Source organism: Dendrobium catenatum, unplaced genomic scaffold (genome assembly GCF_001605985.2).
Source record: "Dendrobium catenatum unplaced genomic scaffold, ASM160598v2 fragScaff_scaffold_1444, whole genome shotgun sequence".
Lineage (NCBI taxonomy): Eukaryota > Viridiplantae > Streptophyta > Magnoliopsida > Asparagales > Orchidaceae > Dendrobium > Dendrobium catenatum.
Genome location: NW_021319906.1, coordinates 249183 through 272403, shown reverse-complemented (window position 1 = coordinate 272403; position 23221 = coordinate 249183). Strand labels below are relative to the sequence as shown.

At 32.8% G+C, this 23221-nt stretch overlaps 1 long non-coding RNA gene across 4 annotated transcripts; it reads right to left on the bottom strand.

Moving 5' to 3' along the window:
* On the bottom strand, positions 1-23221 carry LOC114580962. Of its 4 annotated transcripts, none has more exons than XR_003702754.1 (3): positions 22749-23221; positions 22226-22313; positions 1-2291 (listed from the first exon to the last, which is right to left on the bottom strand). It is a non-coding gene; the product is annotated as an uncharacterized LOC114580962 (long non-coding RNA). The 4 variants fall into 4 exon arrangements; XR_003702752.1 differs by having other exon boundaries at positions 22757-23221; XR_003702755.1 differs by lacking the exon at positions 22226-22313.

Sequence of the window (23221 nt, the reverse complement as noted above, 5' to 3'; positions counted from 1 at the left end):
AACCCAAAGAGGGGCCGACATGTTAATATAGGAAAAAAATTACAAAGTCCTTAAAGGGACCTCGAGCTCATTAATGCTCAAAAGAGCTACAAAATTAAAACCAAAAAAATCCATGAGCTCAAGATCCCAACTAGGCAAAAGTACATTAATACCTAGATACATTCTACGGTGCACAAGTAAGAGCACCCAAAAAGAAGGAATACACCAAAAAATAGCTTTGAACTCCATCTTCCTATCCAAAAAATCATCACCACGAGTACCTGCACTAATAAAATCCTGCAAAAGAAGGTGAAGGCCACGAAAAAAATAGCACAAAAAATAATAATATCTAGCAAGGTGATAATTCCAAGAGATATGGTTGTTATATATAAAATAGGTAAACAGGGAACAATTATATAAGTCCAATCACCATCAGTAGAATAACACAAACAAACCACAACCTCCTCATAAATAAAGATAACAGGAACAGTATTAATGCAAGAAGTATTACCAACAGTGTACATCTCTAATAATCCAGGCTAATGATAATCCAAAAGGGAAAATAGCCACCTGGAAAGAATAGAGTACCAGAAACCCGAGAGATGGGAGAGCTAAAGCCATCTCCCCATAAACAGATTAACCAACCAGATATCCATGCTAAGGCTCCAGGTAAATGTCCGAGCAAGAAGACTATGGGGGAAAGTGCTGCAGGTAAGAGAAGCATAAAGGCTAGCAACCGAAATGAACCATGGGTCCCAGAATTGATCAAGGGAAAACAGCCCAGAACCACCCAAAAAACTCATCCAACAATAGCAATATAGCTCAATGTCATCCAAACAAAAACAAAGAAATAAAAGGATGAGATACTTCACTAAAGCATAAAATTCAACACTATCAATGCATCTAAAGCTACTCCAGGAAGGCAAATAAAAAGGACCATAAAGAATATTCCAGAAAGCCACCAACCACACGCACAGGCGACCCAAAAAATAGATAAAAATGGGCACCAATAAGCAGCACAAAAACCACTCCAGCAACTTATAGAATAACACATTCAGGAAGAAGTTAATCCAGCCAACATATAAAATAAGGCCCCCCAAGCAACAGCAGAAGGGACCAAACGGCCATAAAGCAGAACAACCAAACAGAACCCACTGCCACCAGAGAAAGAAAAACTCACAATCCAAACAATAGAAACACGAAGCGTGGAAAAAAGCACAGCCAACTCCACCAAAAACCAACACCCACATCACCATTAAGAGTTAACATGAGGTAAACCAATCTTATCCAATCTTAAGAGGCCTTTCATAAGAAAAGGAAGATTAGAAACAAAAAACTCGGCCATATAATCAAACCCATAGCCCCACCTGGTAATCAAATGAGCGCAAGCATTGCCCTCCTCAAGAAGAACATAAAAAGAGCAATTTAAAAGGCTCAATAAGTTCTTAATGTCCCTCCTTGTATAAAACAATGTAGAGGAATAAACAGTATCCTCCCTAGAATTAAAAGACTGATAGCAGTAATTAGAACCAACCTCCACCAAAATATTAATGTAATTAAGACTAAAACAAAGTCTTAAGCCATGAAGAATGGCATAGGTAGTAGCAAAATGGACATCATAATTAAGTAAAGGACTAGCAAAACCCAAAATATAATTACCATTAGTGTCCCTGATGACACCACCATAGCCCACAAAAGAGTTCATTCTAGCACCATCAACATTGAACTTAAGATAGTTGGAAGGAGACATCATCCCAGAAATACACCTAGAACTTTTATGAAGAATATCCACCTCCAAGTTAATACCTAAATCAACCGCAGTAGAGTAGTTTTTGAAATTCTTGACTGAAACTAACTTAGCAGAATAAAGTTCCACAACCTTTCCTTAATATTTTGAATAATTTTATGATGGTTCATAACCACCGCATTGAAACAGGAATTGTTCCTATCCAACCATAAATACCAAAGGATATGGGAAGGAATAACATTTCTGATATGGCCTTTGAATTTAACAAACCAACAGTTAAGCAAAGCATTAATAGAGCCCATAGCAGAAAAATAATTTAAATGAAAAATGTCATCAAAATAAGTCCAAACTTTGGTCGCGAAAGGACTAGAAACGAAAATATGATGCATATTGTCCACATAAAAACAACATTGGCATTTAGATGGAAGGATAAAGCCTCTTTTAATCAAATTATCATCCGTAGGAATAAGCTTATATAAAATTCCCCAGATAAAAATAGATACCTGTAAAAGGAATACTTTTATGCCATATCATATGGAAAAGCTTGGAACCCTCTTGTTTAAACCTAAAAGAATGCCAAGCATCATTTAGTCTAAAGCACCCATCTTTAGTCAAAGCACATAACTGAACATCATTCGAATTAGTATTCATAGGGATTTTCAAAATTTGCTGAATAATAAAATCAGGAAGAGCACTAAAAAGTTTCTTCAAATCCCATCCATTATTATTAAAAAAATAATTCACCTTCACACTAGAATTGGAAGAAGTATTAGTAATAGAATCAATAAATTGGCCCCCCAACCAACGATCCTGCCAAAAGAAAATATTACCACTACCAAGGCCCTAAAAGATAAAAGGCTTGACAACCCATTTAACAGAGCAAAAACGCTGCCAAACTTTAGAGTTACCTTTACTGCAACAACACATGGTGAGATGCTTCCCACAATATTTGTCAACCATAAAATTAGCCCAATGACTCAAATTAGCATGAAAATTGTGCCATAACTTGAAAGAGAAAGAATAGGCTAAATCATTCATAGACTTACACCCCCAAAGCCTCTTCATTCAAAGTCCCACAGCATTTATCCCACAAGAACAAGTGAATTTTAGAATTGCTACTAGTCTCTTTCCAAAAACTTATTTAAAATTCTATCAATCCTATTACACACAGCCTGAGTAGGAAGCAAAGTTTGAAAACTATAAATATTTATAGAACATAAAACACACTTGATAAGAATTAACCGACCTCCAAAGCTTAAGAAATTAGAGTCCCGAGTCGAAAGTCTATTCTGTACAACTGTAATTAAATCATCAAAAAGAAAAGATTTCTTTTTACCCTTATAAAGAGACACTCCAAGGTACTTTAAAAGAAAAAGACCATGACTGAAATCGGTTAAATTATTGATAACCACAATACACTGATTGGGAACTTTCTTAGGATAAATAAAACAACACTTATGTTTATTAAGAGCCAGACCACTCACCAATTCAAATTGGTCAAAGAATCTCAAAAGTCTACGATCTCATTCATCGAAGCATTCGTAAAAATAATAAAATCATCATCAAAATATAAGTGAGATATATTAAAACCACCTAACGTTCTAAAGTAGATGATAGGATACTTCTCAAAAAGATCAGTAAGGCCTCTAGAAAGGTACTCAGCCGCAATAATAAAGATAGCAGCAAAAATAGGATCCCACTGTCTTAGTCCATGAGACGCCTTAAAGAAACTCTGGCTCTTAACATTCACAATGATAGAAAAATAAGGGCTTTCAATGCAATTCTTAATAAGGTTAATAAAATTAGAATCAAAAGCAAACAAATTAATGATATTATAAATAAAATTCCAATCAATATTATCATACGTCTTTGCACTATCAAGTTTTAGAATCATATTACCACCTCTAACCTTAACATCTAAGTCTTGGTAAAACTCTTGAGCCAAAAGGATATTATTAGCAATAGCATGTCCTTTAACAAAGCAAATTTGAAATGTAGAAATAAGTTTAGGCAAAAAAATAGTTAACCAATTCATCAAAATTTTAGACATGATGAAATATAAAATAGAGAAGAAATGATCCAAGCTCCACTTGTAGTTGAGAAAAAAAATGACACATTACCAATGATAATAATGTAGAGCCTATAGCAGCAACCCAAGATAGAGCTAACAAGCTGCCCGGGCGGCATGAGTAGGATAGACCAGAAACAGCCCAGCTCTAAACGGGTCAACCTGAACCCGACCTATTTTTGTAAACGGTTCGACTTTTTCAACCCAGAACCGACCCGAGTGGGTTGCCGGGTTGACACGACCCGACCCAAATTTTTGAAATAAATCTCAAACCATCAAACGTCTAGGTTTCCGGTCGCTACTCTCGGAAAAGCAGCGACAGCAGGCTGGCAGGCTACAGCGGCAGCACACGACGCCGAGCCAGGAAGCCAGAGACGCAACTCGACAGCGTCGACGCAATGCTTCGGGTTTGGGACGTGCACCGCACAGGTGTGCACGTGCGAGGCTCGACGGTGACGCTTCGGGACTCACGCGACTTGACAGCTGACACTTCGAGCAGGGGCTCAGGGCACTCGATGCTTCGGACATGCTGGCAGCAGACCCGAGCAAAGGATTTTCGGGTCAATTTCGGATCATTTTTGGGTTTCTGGGTCAACCCAAACCCGACCCATTTTTGAAACGGGTCAACTTATTAAACTCGAATCCGACCCGTTTCACAAACGGGTCGACCCAAACCCAGATTTTTTCGGGTCGGGTTTCGGGTCGGGTCAAAAATTGACACCCCTATCCAACATGGCCAAAATAACACAACGCAAAAAGTTCATTAAGCAGTTAAATATCACAGAAATATTAACCCATATAGATAAATACCAAACAGGCAATTGAGAAGGCTATAGTATTCCAGAAATGTAGATGAAGCCAAAAGAATTCCAAGACTCAAGCTCGCAGAAAAACCAATATACTAGAGTAAAATCAAACAACAAAACCAACACAAATAGATAGGCACAGTAGTAGATCCAATTAGGCCAGCAACATAACGGGAAATCACCAAAAACCACAACTAATATAAGAGAAGCCAAAACGATCCAGCCTAATTAGACCTTTCATCCTTCGGGTAAAGACTCTCAACATACTCAGTAAAACCAATTAAATTACAACCAATACTAGCTAAATAATAAGCTACAACATTCCCTTCATGTAAAATAAACATGAAATTGAATATGAAATGAGAGAAAGCCAATGTTTTTTGTCTTTGATCATGTCAAAATTAGACGGATTGGAAATTGGATTATCCTCAATATATTGAATAAGAAGCATAGCATCAACTTCAATCCAATCATTAGTGATACCTAAAGAGATGCACAATTGAATGTCGTAATGAAGAGCTTTGAAATGTATTTAAAATCTTAGGTTATTTATGTAAAGAGAATTAGGGTTTGTTATTTGATAGACTAAATGAACTCTAAATGCTTTGAAATTTGAATCATACATTAAACAAGACTCAAAGCTTAAACTTTAGAAATTAGGACCCATTAAAGTCTTCCTAGGTATTTTAAATTTTCAATGTAAACACATGTATAACTTTAAATTTTCATTTATGACAATGAAGATATTGGATTTTAGTAAAATAAGTGGCAATCAAACCATGGAACACTAGTTTAACATACAACACACGTAATTACCTAAATCCCTCATTGATTTAAATTTATTATATTTTCAAACCCTAAGTTATTTTTCTGACCTATGATTTCAAAATTCTAATTCAAAGCACTTCAAGAGCTCAAACAAAATTGAGTAAAATTCTATATATAAGAAACATCCCCATAGAGCACGCATTTCAAATTGAGCTCAAGAAAAATTGAATTTAATTAATAATCTCAAAAATTCTGAGAGCTTATATTTGAAATTACTTTTTATACATTTAAAATTAAACCACCAAACCATAAGGATTTTATCACCAAAAACCACAACTAATATAAGAGAGGCCAAAACGATCCAGCCTAATTAGACCTTTCATCCTTCGGGTAAAGACTCTCAACATACTCTGTAAAACCAATTAAATTACAACCAATGCTAGCTAAATAATAAGCTACAACATTCCCTTCATGTAAAATAAACATGAAATTGAATATGAAATGAGAGAAAGCCAATGTTTTATGTTTTTTATCATGTAAAAATTAGACGGATTGGAAATTGGATTATCCTCAATATATTGAATAAGAAGCATAGCATCAACTTCAATCCAATCATCAGTGATACCTAAAGAGATGCACAATTGAATGTCGTAATGAAGAGCTTTGAAATTTATTTAAAATCTTAGGTGATTTATGTAAAGAGAATTAGGGTTTGTTATTTGATAGACTAAATGAACTCTAAATGCTTTGAAATTTGAATCGTACATTAAACAAGACTCAAAGCTTAAACTTTAGAAATTAGGACCCATTAAAGTCTTCCTGGGTATTTTAATAAAATTTTCAATGTAAACACATGTATACTTGTAAATTTTCATTTATGACAATCAATATATTGGATTTTAGTAAAATAAGTGGAAATCAAACCATGGAAAACTAGTTTAACATACAACACACGTAATTACCTAAATTCCTCATTGATTTAAATTTATTATATTTTCAAACCCTAAGTTATTTTCTGACCTATGATTTCAAAATTCTAATTCAAAGCCCTTCTAGAGCTTAAACAAAATTGAGTAAAATTATTTATATAAGAAACATCCCCATAGAGCACTCATTTCAAATTGAGCTCAAGAAAAATTGAATTTAATTAAATATCTCAAAAATTTTGAGAGCTTATATTTGAAATTACTTTTTACACATTTAAAATTAAACCACCAAACCATAAGGCTTTTATTCTACACCTCAAGGTAAATTTGTAAGGCCTAACATTATTGAATTTAGACAAGTGTGTGCGGAGTTATTTATTTTAAAATATTCAATGATATTTTTTGGATTTTCCTTAATTTATTACAAAGCTAGCTGAACTTTTCTACACGTCGATGGCTGATTTGGCTGGCCAATGATTGGTGGGACCACTAGATAACACTCTTTAATTCATAGCCATCTGATCTGAGATCCAAAAATTCTGGTTTAATAGTTCAAAACTATGAGTTGTTGAATGGATTGAGATTCAACTCAATCAAAACCACTAATTCTATTTAAAAATAATAGATGGTCCTAATTTTATATTCCTCCTCTTCCTAGGATTCTCAGCTACATAATCTATTTGGCCTAATCAGAAAATCCACAAAACCATTTTATTTGAAATAGATCCCGAAGGATCATCTACATAAAAAATTGCAATCTAACGGCTAAATTACCTTAGTCTGCAAGTATGTTTCACACCAGCAATCCTATGAAAATTGAGGCCCCATATTGGATATTATGTCTATCGGGTGGAAAATTGAGTTTTCAAGTTTGTCTGCACCTCAGGAATAATGTCCCTTTAGGTTGCAGAGTCTGGGAGGCACTAGATCAGGATTTGACTTTTGGCCAGAATGGGCTTATCGAAGTTAGCGTGAACTCATCGGAGAAAGGGTTTGGAGAGGCTGGGAGACTGGGTACTAAAAGTTAAAGCTCTAGGGAAGGTTTTAAATGCAAATAATAGAAAATTTCTTTAGGGAGTTTTAGAGTTTTTTTTTACTTGCAAAATGCATTAATAAAAGAAACTTAATACAAACTACTAAATGATAGAAAATCTATCAATTTCCTCCTTTAACAAAGAAATAAAAAGGAGGAAAATTATTACAACTAACATCATCCCAATAAAAATCACGAAAAATAGCAAAGTTAGCACACAAATCAGCTAACTTATTAACTTCTATTAGAAAATTGAAATAAAACTTGATTGAACTCCTTTAAAAAGGACAACTCCATCCACATTTCTTCATTCTTCCAATTAGCTTTTCCCATAGAAAGTTGAAGTAGCTTGATAATATTATATTTATCACCTTCAATAATTTTTCCTTTGGCTTCAAACATCCATTCTTCCATAACTTCCATCAATGAACAAATAGCCAACACCTCCGATTGAGCAACGTCCGTAAGCAACTGAAACCAAATGCCAACAAGAATCTTCTTTTATGATCTCTGAAAACTCCTCCAATTCATGTTTTATAAGATCTTAACAAAGATGCATCAATGTTAACTTCAATCCATTTGGAAGGAGAAGGGGGCCAAGAATTGTTATACAGTTGTGAAGGATGAGTAACACCCCAGTCTTCCCAAATGAAATTGATTTGAGATGAATTAGATGCAAAACTAATTAAATTAGCAGCTATTCCAACGGAACTATCTTCAATACCTCCATGCTTAACATTATTCCTACTCTTCCATGAAAAGAAAATAAATGTACAATACATATTTGCAATAAAAGGATTATCAATAGCTAACATTTCCAAACTCTCACAACATTCAGTAACTGGAGAGAAAACAGGAACACTAAATCCCCATTAATTAAAAACTATAAACATGATTAAGCTTCAATCATTCAACTGCTACATGCTCTGACATTTCCACTAATTGACATCCTCTAGAACAAGTATTATTATCCAATAATCTTCTATACATAAGAAAATCCTTAGATGGAATTGCATTTTTTAAGTAAGCGCCACTAGAATAACTCCACGCAAGATTTTAGCTTCAGTTTCTTTATCCATTTCTAGTAATTATCATCCACCTCTTCTTCCAACGAAGCATCAAAAGTCAAAGCAGTAATTAATTTCCCTGAAATCTTCATTTTAAGCTCAACTGATTGATCAAAATCTGGAAAATTTTGAATTTGTTGAATAACATTAACCAATTATCCTCCAAAAAGTTTATTCAGGTGAACCTAATTTCATATCCCATCCGTAATAAGCATATCTACAGAGTTGCCAATATCTATCAAATCCGCAACAAATGTAGGCCATCTATCAATTCTTCTATCAAGAATCCATACATCCTTTAAGATATTAATAGATACAGCTATTGAAACTTTCCATCTTACAATTGGTAGAAGATACTTCCACCATTTACAATAATTTTCCATGTTGCTAAACATCATCTCTTAAGATCAAAATTCCAAATCTTTTCCATATTTATCAATCAGATTTCTATTGCAAAGAGAATCTGGTTTGTCAATAAAATTCCAAGAAAATTTGTCATGCAATTGTCCCACTTTAGATGAAGCTAAATGAAGTCCACGGCCTCCCCTATTTTTTGCATTACATATAACATCTCATGCTACATAATGAAGCCCTTGTTTACCATTTTTCTTATGCCAAATAAAATTTCTGCCACATTTTATCAAAATCATTCAATAGTCCTATAGGAACTAATGAATGAGTAGATAGAAAAATAAGAAGAGAAAGAAAAACATATTTAATATGAACTAATCTAACTATTAAAGAGATAAATTTATTTCCCCAAGCATTCATTCTATTCAAAGCCTTCTCCATCATATTCTGAAAATCTGAAGCAACGAGTCTTCTCAATGCAATATTCATAGATAATTTATTTACACCATTCAAACCCAAAAAACATGAAATATTTTTTTCTTCTTCCTTTTAACAAATTTTCTAAAGAAAATAAAGGATTTATCCATATTCACCTTTTGTCCAGACCATTTGCAAATAATCATTCAGAATGTTCTTCATCTTCTTCACAATTCTTGTATTTACTTCAAAAAAAGAATATCATCTACATATAGCAAATGAGATATCTTTTGCGCATTTGAAGCAATTTTAATTCCAAGTTTCCCATCTCTTTGAAGAAAAACATCTGATAATAAATGTGAACACATTATTAAAAAATAAGGAGACAATGAACATCTTTGAATAGTTGATAACCAAACCAAAAGACTACTTTATTGGACTTGACAGCATCATCATTTGAAGTCTTCACAGTTTTATTTAACAAGGAATTTTTCTGAAAAAACATTGCTAATCAATTTACCATAAGAAGGCTTAAATTTCTTCCTACCATAATTAACATGAATCTGAGGACCATATTTAGAATTCACTTCAATGTCACCAGGATTGAATCCCATCGAGCCTAATTTGATTAAAATTGATGCCGAGTTAGGTTCAATTGAATTGATTCGAGTTAAATTTCATTAAATTAACTCTATTGAATAAAATTGAAGTCAAATTGACTCGAATTAAGTCAAATCAGACCTGAATAGGTTCAACTTAACCCAATAAATTCATTTCAGTTTGGTCGAAACCCAATCTTATTCAAATCGGTACCAATATGGGTTCAATATTTTCAAATTAATTAGACCAAATCAAATTGAACCAAAATTGACTCGACTTGATTCAAATTGAGTTTGATTCAAGTCCAAATCTGAATCGAATCAGCCCAATCAATTCGAGGATGAGTCCAATTAAATTTCTAAGCAGATTGAATCCTCTCTCAAATTAGGAAATCAAATCAACGGCTTTGATTTCAATTCTGCCCTTTCCATGTTGGTTCAGCCATGCGATTTGCTTATTTGGTGGAGTATATAGGAGGCTTTAGCAAAATTCAGTGGGCAGAGGATCATTTGATATATGGAAGAAGTAGGAGAGCTACTTATTTGAAGGGATCAATTCAAAAGAAGGGAGGATCTCTCTCACACTCACTCGTCTCTCATGTTTGAACAAAACCGAATGCATGAAGCCCCCTCCTTTCTCATCTCTCTTGTTTGCACGCCCTAGCCATAGTCCCCCTCCTCTCTCCCCCTATTTCTTTGGTTCACACACCCCAACGAAGTCAACCCCCGACCCCTTCGTGTTTGATCCGTCCAGAGAAGCTACACGCCCCAGCTGAGCCAGACCTTTGACGCCTAACCCTCTCTCGCACAGGTAACTTCATCTCGTTCTTCTTTCCCCTTCTTTCTTCTTATTCTCCTCGTTTCTTCTTCTTCTTTCTTCATCTTCTCTTTTTTTCTTATTCTTCCTTCTTTTCCTCTTCTTTCTTCTTCCCTTTTTAGTAATTTTCCTTCTTCTTCTTCTTCTTCTTCATTCTCTCCCCTCCTTTCTTTTCTTCTTTCTCCTCTTCCTCTTTTTCTTCCATTTTGTTCCTTTTCTTCTCCTTTCCTTTTCCCTTCTTCATTTCTCCGTCAAGAAGACATTCCCTCTTTTAAAAATCTTGATGGAAAAAGGAATAGGAAAGTTTACTTTTATTATTTGAGAAGATATTGAAGTTATGTTTTCTTGTTACTCTTGTTGAGATGCTAAAATTTTTGAATTATTTCATAGGGATTTCCCTTTTCTTTTTTTTGTCTAAATGTTCATATACATCTTTTGTCAAAGTTCACTGTACAAATTGCATTTTTCCTGTGTAAATTTTAGAGATCAACGAGATGAATTTGCTGAAATTATGTTTATATTCTCAAGATTTAGGAACCTAAAATTTCTTCAAACTGAACTTGATGGATTGCAATGGTTTATGATACACTTTAGATTAATGAGCATGGTTATTATCTAAATCTAATCCAAGCAAAGTATCTTGCATTTTGTTTGAGCAAAGCTTCTTAATTGGTATTATTAGCAAGAGAGTAATGATTCTCTTGAAAAAAAAAATCCTCCAAGGGTCGAATTGGTGAATGAAACACCCTTGTTCTCCAATCCAATGCTTCTCATCACGTGGAACCTAATATTGATTCAATGTTTCTTGAGTAATGTACGTGTGCACTTGAAGGTTTTTGACTAGATTGGATAGTCTTCTATACATCTTCACGTCTTAATATCATATGATGTCTACATACCATGTTTATATTCACTCCTCCCTTTAATATTTTATGTTAAAGCTTCTAATAGGAAGAGGAGTTGCCATATGTTTCCTGAAGGTTTTGTAAGCATGTTTAGTGAAGCTTAATGTTTTAATAAAAACGTTTACATTTAAGGTTGTGTCCCAATAGCAAATGTATATGCAAAGAAACCCTGATTAGATTAGAAAATCCCATGTACACTATTGTGTTTGAGTGTTAAATATGAATGCAACTAAATCACCTACTCAATTCAAAGATCTGTAGCTTTGTTAAACCTACAAATGCATATGCTCTATTTTCCTCATATCATGTTTATATAGTTGATATAAAATTTGCATGCTAGTTAAGGTTGGAAATACTTCCTATGAATATCTTTCGAATGATAATTGTATTATGTTTAACCGAATTGTGCCATTATTAAATTACTCGTTGTGTAAATGTTACACCACCTGGCATTTCATTTCAATTTATTAAAAGATAATACATGTGAAGTGTTCACAATTTTAAGATTGAACTTCAATGTTATGTGAATATTTGACATCAAATGAAACGTGTAAATTGATTGAAAAGTTTCTCATGTATGTTTGAGATTACGTTGTATAAGGATTGATGCATATTTTAGGAAGCCTTTATATGTTTCTTGTATAGGTGTATGTTCCATGTTAATAAATTGTCATATGCTTCATATATAATCATTCTTACCTATGTTAGCAAGCTTTCACATACATCACTTTGAACACACATATGACTCAGTATTCTATTATTACTTGTTTGCATCATTCACTTACACATGCTTCTTTTACATTACTTACAAAGGACTCAAGTCATGTGTATGTCAGTTGTTGGCGAGTCATGCTTACTTGAGCCTCATAGAGAGGATCCCAAGGGGTGCACAGATACGCCTCAGTACTCTACGGTCAGATATATTTTTTGCAACTTGCAAAGACTTCCCTTTTATATGGCGAACCATAACAATTGCACGCATAGGATTGTTGTTTGATTTTCACCCAATTCTTATGGTAGGAATGTATTAGTCATTAGCCATAAGCTAGTTCACTTGTGATCCTTAGCCTTGTTGGCTAAGGCTTGCCCCATCTGTGAATCTTGGAGAACTTCATTATCACCAAGACATGTGATGTAGGCCACCTACTTGTGTTATGTGAATTGTTACTTTCCTACACGAAGCAGGCCTTCCCAAGATGTTTTTTTTTTTGTGCTTTAAAATACTTAAATAACTCTAAAAATCACATCTTTAATGATTTTGTGCTTTAAAATACTGTGTTATTTAACATAATTAAGAATTTAAAATTTTAAAAATAAAATAAAATTTGGGTTTTAGCTTACTAGGTTAATCTATATTTTGCTTTGTGTGGCGTGCCTTATTGTATGTGATAGAGTTAAGTTCTATTGTTATAGGCCAGTTTATTACCCATGTTTAAAATGTCATTTACTATAAGTATTAAATACACTAAAAAATATAATAGATTGAATAACAAGCAAAATAATATAAGATAATAAGGTGATTGATGGGTAACTTAGGTCTACAAGGCTATTAAGTTAGCCCCAATGAGGGTTAAATAAATCTCAGCCCTAGGGTAAAGAAAGGTAATTATTACCCAACATAAATAACTAAAAATAAATCTATAATTAACCTAAATAATCCGGCTAAATTAACCAGCTAAGTGTCAATCCTTAAGAGATGTAAGACCCTAGTATCTCCTTAAATAATGAGTTTTCTATTCTTATGTTAATTTTTTAAAAAAATTAACCAACCTTAGACATAGGAAGCCTAGCATTTTTCTTCTTGTAGTGGGCAAAAGGACCACTTTAGCATGTCACCTATTTGCCTTAGCTCAGATCTTAGAAAATCAAGAGAGGATTCACTAACCTTATAGCCTCATAACTATTATGGCCTATGTTAGGTGTAGAATTTAGGATGGGTCATTTGCCTCTCAATTCTTTACTACTCTACATAGGTTAAGGCCTAATAATCAAAATCAGAAACCTAAAATTTGTTGAGTAGTTATTTGCATGTTTTACATTCTTGCAACTTGTATAGTTTTGATGATTCTAAATATTATTGTTTTATGTATTAATATCTCCTAACACTTTTTGAAAGATTTGTTTTTGCTCTTGTATGAATTAACATTTCAGGAAAATCAAACTCCAGACTACTGAAGACTTCAAATCAAATTTAACATGTGAGATTTTGTGAATTGAAGCTTGTATTTTTCTTTGAATTAAGTTTGAGAGGGAGTGATTGTAATTGAGTGAATAAACACACACACACACTTAAAGAGATCTTTAAAAATTTATATTGATCGTACGGGACGAACATAGTTCGTACGGGACGATCAAGCCAGTTATCTCCTCTAAAGAACAATGGAACGAACAGGAGTCGAAGAAAATTTTTCTAAGTCCTAATCGTCCAGGATGAATGTTAATCGTCCTAGGACGAAATGTTCTCTGGAAAATTTTCGTTCAGACGAAATTCATATTCGTGCCAGGACGAAATGCTCTCTAGAAAATTTTTGTCCAAATGAACTCAAATTCATCCCAGGACGAAATGTTCTCTAGAAAATTTTCGTTCAGACGAAATTCATATTCGTGCCAGGACGAAATGCTCTCTAGAAAATTTTTGTCCAAATGAACTCAAATTCATCCCAGGATGAAATGTTCTCTAGAAAATTTTCGTTCAGACGAAATTCATATTCGTGCCAGGACGAAATGCTCTCTGGAAAATTTTCGTCCAAACGAACGCAAATTCGTCCCAGGACGAATTGCTCTCTGTAAAAATTTTGTCCGGACGAACTCATTTTCATCCCAGGACGAAGTGAACCAACTCTTCAACTTTTGGCAACGTTCTGCAGTTTTTGGGAACCGACCTATGGTATAACTGTTCGTACCGGACGAACCTAGTTCGTACGGGATGATGATCGAGTACGATTTCTATTCGTACCAATATACATTTTGTTCGTTTTCACATACTTAAGTAAAATCATCCGGGACGATCCACGATCATACGGGACGATCAACTACGTGTTGACTTGAATATTGGCAGTTTTTTTTGGACGGTTTTTCTTGTCTTTCATATAAATAGTCCAATTTAGACTGTCACTTAATCTTTTTGCTTACTGATTTTTGTCCCAATTAAAAGGAGAGTCAAGGAGAGAGTGTTTGTAGGAGATTTCTTACTACTGGAGCATGAAGGATTCACTTGGAACTCAAAGGTAAGAATCTCTACTTGTGGTTTTTGATTACTTCACTCTTTTCTCTCTTTCTTCTAGATTTCTTGTGAGAAAATCTGTCAAGGAGATACGGTTCTCTGCCGACACTTGAAGAGTGTGAACAGCCGAAGGGTTATCTGCCCACACTTGGAAAGTGTGAACAGCCGAAGGGTTCTCTACCCAAACTAGGAGATTGTGAAAGGACGAAGGGTTTTTTGCCCACACTAGGAGAGTGTGAAAGGAAGAAGGGTTCTCTGCCTACACCGGGAGAGTGTGAAAGGACGGACGGTTCTCTGCCAACACTAGGAAGAGTGTAAAAGGACGACGGTTCTATGCCACACCGGGTAGTGATGGAAGAGAGTTTTGTAAAGGCTTCTCCGCCTTGCTGTGGGTGCAAAAGGAAAGCCACTATTGGTATTAGTGCAATACTCGGAGGGTGCCTCCAGGGAGTGCATGTAGGTCGTGTTTGACCGAACCACTATAAATCTCGTGTCTTTTATTTTTCCGCTGCTTTTATTTTTGCTTTTCTATTTTTAACTTGTGGTTGAAAAACATTTTCTATAAAATTCACTAAAGTTTATTTTCTCGGTTTTAAATTTTAAAAAGAGGGGTAAAATTTTTTAATTACCAATTCACCCCCCCCCCCCTCTTGGTTAGCCGCTGGGACATAAGCTTAGGTTTAACAACCTAATTCATAGTGAACAAGTTTCAACAAAATTAAGTTATAAATAATTCACCCTATATAACTAATCATTTAAAGAGAAATGTTGAGACTAATAAATTAAACAATATGAACTTGACCTTCCAACTTGAACCTGTCACCTAAATTGGGGTAGTTAGGTAACACTAATTTTGATTACACTTAAGTGCTAGATAGCTCACTTTTCTATAGGTATCCTAGGGTAGGGTTTAATTAGAATAACATTTTCAATTTTTTTATTTTTCACTTTGCATTTATGATTAAGTGGAGATGTATTTGTAGCTTAGATTATTTATGGTTATTTTCTTTTCTATTTTAGAGATTGATGAGTGGGCACTTCTCCTTAAGTTCTTACACTTATAAAGATATTTTCTATAGGCGGCAACATTTTCATGGGGCTAATAAAAAATGTTATAATAATTATAAATGTGCTCTACAATAGGTGGCTATTAACTAGTTTTGATTAGCCCCACCCTTCATGCGTAGCTTGAGTTAAAGTATATAGATTTTTTTTCATTGCATAGAGAGATGGTTCACCATTGCATTATAATAATATTATTTATAGCATGTTTAAGGTCCATTTCTCTTATATACCTCCCACCACTTTTGCATTTACATAAGGCGCTACATGGACTTGAGATGCTAGGAAGAGTTTTAGATATTACCCTTTTCCAAATAGGGTAGTAAATTCAGATCGGGACTACTTAAATACCTGATGGAGCTTAGATTATAAGTTCCCTGGTTGTCTTGCATTACTTAGGTTGGGGGCTTTAGTACTAGAGTACGATACATCATTTGTTAATCTAGGATCAAAGACTAGTGGTATGAGCATATCATTGTAGACCTTATCATTGGGTAAGCTCTCCATTCTTGAGAGGCAATAAAATTCCAAATATTCACATCATGTTGATGATGTCCCTTCCATCCTTTTTCTCTTGTATGCTTTGTGTGTGATGTCTCCTCTTTTAATTTCTCCCCATTTGACCGATCGAGTGATTATATGACATTTGTGTTTTGAATAGCCTGATTGAGTATATCTTCCATTAAATTAAGAGTGCATAAATATCCCATAATAAGTTAAACCAAGAAGAGAATAAAATAGCATCCCTAACCGAGAGTATTCTTAGAAAATGACTTAAGATGTTATAAACCATGGGGGCTTACACTTGTGAGAAATTGATTCCCATATCAAATGAACTTCATTTGTGTTGATGTATTGAATTGGTGAAATCTCATAACTATCATGTCATATATATTTTTATTCATCGAGGTGTGTAGGCAAATGTCAATATTCTCCATGGATAATCATACGTATGATCTCATATGCCCTCTCATTAGTCTGCTTACGTAGAGTGTAAAGGTCCATGACTATTTTGTCGTATGGGATAACACGATCATACCCTTTGCATTCTAACCCCCACAAGCAGTATCCTTTTGGAGACCCACAAGCATATGCATCTTTAGATCTTTATCAAGCTTATTGGGGTAAAAATGAGGTTCATGGCCTTCCTAGAATTATAATATGTCTATAAAACCTAGAAAATTTAACAATCTATATTTAGGCATGCCATCATTTCATTCCAATACTCCTATTTATTCTAGTATTCCTCCGTCGAGGTAATCTATCATGCTAAATATTAACTATACATATGGTCATTATGTATTAAATTAAGAATGGGAGATATTCAAAACATCCATAATTCATTTAAGGCATAAGAGTCTATAATAATACTTGCATTATGTTCAAATCATTAAGCCAAAACTCAAAAATTATCCAGACAAACAAAATAAAAAGCAAACACATATTCACTTCATTCATAACTTCAATCATAAAATAAAGATACAGGATAAACAATTAGAAAAAAAATTATCAAGATAATACAAATGTATTTGGATAAATTTAAATGATGATCCACTGAATTTGCTTTTAAATATATATTAATTTCTTTTTTTCAAATATGGATAGCTTAATATTATACCACCCCAAAGGATAAACTAGTGTTCTACTAACAATTTAAAAAGAGAAACTATAATTTATTTTCATAATTAGACACAGTATAAGGTATATGCAATTCACCTAAAGAATGAAGAGAATATTCATCTATTGTCTCAATTAGGAAACAAAATTAAGAAATATATTTTCATAACAAAAAAACATAAGGGATATTCAATTCACCCTATGGGTATACGAAAAATCCTCTTAGCTTTTGATTAGGAAATTAAATTAAATAAATTTAAAAGGCAAGTCGGCATCCTTAGATTCTTCCCCTATGGGTATACAGAATATTCACTTAACAAAATATAGTTAATTATACCTTCTAAGAGAATACTCTTGATTAAAGTGAAGACCAAATAATTAAAAAAAAATCATATAAATCGAATAAAATGCATGGGTTATAAAAATTTTAATGTATAGGCTCTAGATTATAAATCTCTATGTTGAATTTAGAATTTAAAATTTAGAGATAATAGGAAAGTTGTTCAGAAGGAGAAAATATATACAATCTAGGCTTATGCCTATCTGAAGTGGACTACCAGGTAACAATCCTAATCACACATAACTGTTTTATGCATGCAAGATAGGGCGGCTCTATCCTAGAAATCAAGGAGGTATAAATTAGAAAACTTTAATCAAATGTTTTGCAACATGTTTACAGAACTAATTGTGCAATGTAAATGATGTATGAACAACACTATATAAATAAAAAATAATTTTATTCCTTTATAATTTCATTAGAGTATAACCCATGGTGTGTTGAAAAATAAAGGTGGCTTAGCTCCACCAACAAACATGCTCGCATTTCTATATCTATGAAATATAGATCTAAATATACTTATTTATCATCTTCTAGCTCTAGATTTTCTATAAAATTCTAAAAGAGAATGCTCTTCAGAAGAGGGATTATCTTTTGGATCCCTATACACATATACATAAGCAAGTACATTTAAATCCTTACAACTCAATAAAAATTTACAACTTAATTTATATACATTCCATGTATACAACGACACATATTTTGCGACAAAAGGAAGATAGTACAAACACATATTTAATACAACAACAACAACAACAACATCAAGCCTTTATCCCACTACGTGGGGTCGGCTACATGAATCCTTTTTCTCCATTGTGTCCTATTAAAAGTCAAATTCTCGTTTAAATCTAATAAAGAAAGGTCATTCCTAATATTTTCTAACCAAGTCTTTTTAGGTCTACCCCTACCTTTCTTAACATAAGTCAAATCTAATACCTCTACTCTCCTAACCGGGTCATCGCAAGGCCGCCGTTTTATGTGACCAAACCATCTAAGGCGACTTTCTCTAATCTTATCTTCTACTGGAGCTACTCCAACCTTTTCACGTATATGCTCATTTCGTATCCTATCTCTAAGGGTAAAGCCACTCATCCACCTGAGCATCCTCATCTCTGCCACACTTAACTTAGTATTATGCTTCTCTTTTAAAGGCCAACATTCGGCACCATAAAGCATTGCAGGCCTCACTACCATCTTATAGAATTTTCCCTTAAATTTGAAAATATGAGGCAAACATAAACAATTTAAAAGCTTAATTATTCATTCCATGACATCAAGAATATTGAAAATAAGCAAACAAGCCAAGGATACCCTCTGGCAAAGGTACCTGCATTAAACTAAACACACAATAACCTAGTCATAAGACTAGAGTTAGTGGTCCTAGCAAATAAATTCTAGTTTGTGAAAAAAGGTTGTACTTGTTTGATATGTGTTGGGAGGTTTATTATTTTAGTTATGTATTAATAAAATTTGATTTGTTGGAAACCAGGGGAATTTTAATTTAAATTTAAGTTTTAATGTTTTGATATTTTAGGATTTATTTTTTGATAGATTTTAATTATTAAATTTGAATAATGTTTGGTTATTTAAAGTCTCAAATGGTCTAAGTGTTTTTAATAATTTGGATGAATGTTTATTTAAATTGAATAGTAATTACCTTTGTTAAACTAAGGCTATGGGGTTTATTTCATCCTCTTCAGAACTAAATCAATAGCCTTGTGAGCTTGAATTACCCAAAAATTACCTATTTATATAAGTTTGATTGTTAATTGATGATTTTTTAGTTAATTCACTTTATTATTAATTATTTATTAATATTATTATTATTATTATTATTATTATTATTATTATTATTATTATTATTATTAAATTCTTAATTATTATTTAAATGGAATAGCAATTGCCTTTGTTATTTAAATTGTACTAATTGGTTAATTATTGACTTAATATTAATCATTTAGGTTGTGAGGTAATTCTCTTTAAGTTTGTATAATTTGGACGTTTATAGATTTAGTTATGTATTTTGTAAGTTCAGTCCTCCCGTTATTGAATTAATTGAGTTAATTAATGAATTTTACAATTTCAATGGATTTATGTTTAATTTGATGAGACTTTTGAGATCCCTTTACTTAGCATTTAGTTTTGAACCACCTGAGCTTTAGAATTTAATTTTGTGATTTAATATGAATTAATCAATAATTTTTATTTATTAAAGTCCTGACAAATTGGGTTTATTGATATTTAATTATTCTATTTTTATTTTTATTTTATTAACATGTTTACTTTCTTATGTATATTATGATTTAAGAAATAAAAAAAAGGTAATTCTAGGTTGGCTGATAAATCAATGCTACGAAACTCTCAAGTTTGGCACTAACGAGTAAAATCCTACTCACTAGCAGGTGATTGGGATTGAAAATTTCAAAGCAGTGTTTCAACAAGAATCTATAGTTTATGATATCCAATTCACATGCGAGGCTTAAAAGACCTAAGGGGCCCTGAGTTCATAAAATTTATCTCTTCGGAGAAAGTCAACGGTACAAGCCAACCATAGCACCTCCATTTGAAAAAAAAAAATTGAACGTGACTAGTCACTTTAGCTTTACTCTCTAATTAGCCCTACCATTCCCTTGCACATAACGTAAAGAGAAAAGTATGTGTCAAAATTTATGTATTCAAATATACAAATTTACATGTATACATAATCATGATGATGACATAAGGGAGATTGATGTAAGGTAGATGTTATTTATGATACTATAAGAAGAGAATTCATCATCAAAGATATAATTAGGATAAATTTAGGAATGTTAAAATTTATGTCTTTCTCAAAAAATTTAATACTATAACAATAATTGCAATGCATCATGAAATTTTACACAAGTTATCTTAATATTGAGTTTAGAATAGGATAATTCAAATAAGAGTGTTTACATTGTACAAAGAACATTACTTAGAATCATTATTATTTGATCCTTCATCTTCAAAATATATGTGTTAAATGCAAACTAAAAGAAATAGTGCATATATATAACAACAAGAAATGGGACTATTAAGTTTATCCTTAACAAGTTACTTCCCTTTCATACTATTAATTATGATTCTTATATTATACAAAAGAGACCACAAGTATATATGCACCACAAGTACTTAGTAATATATAATCTATGTTGTTTTGATGATTGACCTACAAATATGTCTATGGTGAACATAGCAACTAAAGCATTGTAATTAGTAAACAACACGTATTGAGAATGATGTCTATTAAAAATATAAACTAGCATCATTCACTTATATTGATCAAATCAATTGTGTTTCTTATTTTGTTTTATTTTATGTGTATAAAAGGTCAATGTGTGGATTGTTACCTGTTGACATTTAAACATATATAAAATCTCACTTCATGCTAATTTTCTATCCCTATGATTTATTCTATTTCAATAGTTATCATGTTTTGTATAAAATGGCATGAGAAAAAAAAATGGCAGAGGGTTTATTTCATTCCATCAATTTAGTTAACCACACATAAAACAAGTTCGTCAATGACTTAAGAATTTTAAATTGCTATTTCAAATCATTGTTAAACAAATAGTGAGGTTCAGGAGTCTGGAAAGAATAAAGACTTATAAGATTGCAGAAATTTATTACACTTAAGAAGAACTCAAAATTATTATAATAGCGTTAGTTTGTTGTGATTTTATATATACATAGGAAATGAATAAATAAAAATCAAATTTCATCGAAAGAAAAAAAAAATCCAAAGGTCAACTTTCTTTCCAACAGAAAGACATTAAAAACATATATATATATATATTTATATATATATGCATGGCTATTAAAGGCAATATTTATTGTCAAATGTTATAATTAAATAGAATAATTGAATTTATATTTATTTTATATTACAATGACAGAAAATAAAAGTTCATCAAATCATATATAATATTCTTCGAAATGACCAAGGAATCCTGAGTAAGCTTCTCTCACTGTTGATGCAAATTTTGTGTTGAGCAACTAAAGTGACAAAAATATAGGTGTAGCAACAAAAGAAGATCAACTACCTTTGATACTCTGTTATCTCTGCATCAATGGTAATAAATTATAACCATTGATAAATAACTATTAAACTTTACTCAAATCGATTGATGTAGTGTTTGTTCAACTCAATGTATTTCTTTCTAATTATAAATATCTCTACTGTAACATTTGATATATGGAGAATGTATGTAAATTTTCTGCTATTTTATACCTTCTTCTGTTTTCATATTTTAACACAAGTTCTGGTTGGTGAATACATTATCATATGTAAGCAAACTCAAGAGCAACTCAATACAGTTAGAAGCTTCTTAACCTTAATTTAGCAGAGAACCACAACATACCTCTATTGTATAAACTTTTTTTTGTAGCAAAATTCCTGTATTAAATGGTTATAACAAGGAGATAGTAGTACTAAACCCTTATACAAGTCAAGCACCTTAAATTTAGAACAACATAAGATATTACCAATATGGATCAGCAAAAATCTAGGAGGACATTGGCTGAGTCAAATCTGTAAACCAGTCCCATTTTAGCACTAGGTGGGTGAGACAACCTGTGAAATGCAGCTATAGTTCTCTTAACATGGAAGTGATAGTATAATAAGAAAATAACTTATCTCCTAAAAACCAAATCACCAAAACAAAAGTGAAACACAACATCTACTAACTCCAAACAAAAGCTTATTCTTCAACAAATATTGGATCATTAACAAAGGGAAGAGGTTCATGCATGCTATATAACTATAAAAATTAAGCTAGAACACAAAACACTTTAGAAGGGAAAATCCCAAAGCAATAATGCTGAAATGGCTATAATGTACAGAACAGCTAAAGAAGAATCTACACATTTCACATGAAAGAACTAAATGCCTAGCAAAACCCATTATAACTTTACATGAATGTATTTTCAAGTAGAGCTAGAGGTGCGGAATCAAAATATGTAGATGAAGAAGTGCTATCATGACAAGAACAATTTAATAAAGAATCACCATAGTACCATGACTTCAATTGGTAAGGGTTATTGTCGGCCAAAAGTTTCTGATCAATCCACCTAGCAGCCTGCTATGTATTATATCTTTGATATGCGGAATCCTTACTATTTACTCCTGTTTTTCCTTCCACTTCCATGCTCTGGCCCCAAAACCTGATATAGATGGAGATGGCAGCAGCGGATGTTGACGACATGGCTTGGGCTGGATTGGTCGGCTGAGAGGAGAGGCGTGTGAGGTGCAGCTGGGAGATGAACCGTGAATGACCAGGGAGAGTATGTGAAGTGTGGCCGACCCTAGCATAAATGGGAATATGAGATCAATCGTGAGAAAAGCCAGACGTTTTTTGTTTCTGTGGCTGGAATTTTTATTGCGTCCTCCCAACTCAGAGATGCATTCTCCCACCATCAAAAAATTTGGTTTTTGTTCGGTATTGCTATGTATTATTTGATAATAACGAAGAATATCTTCAT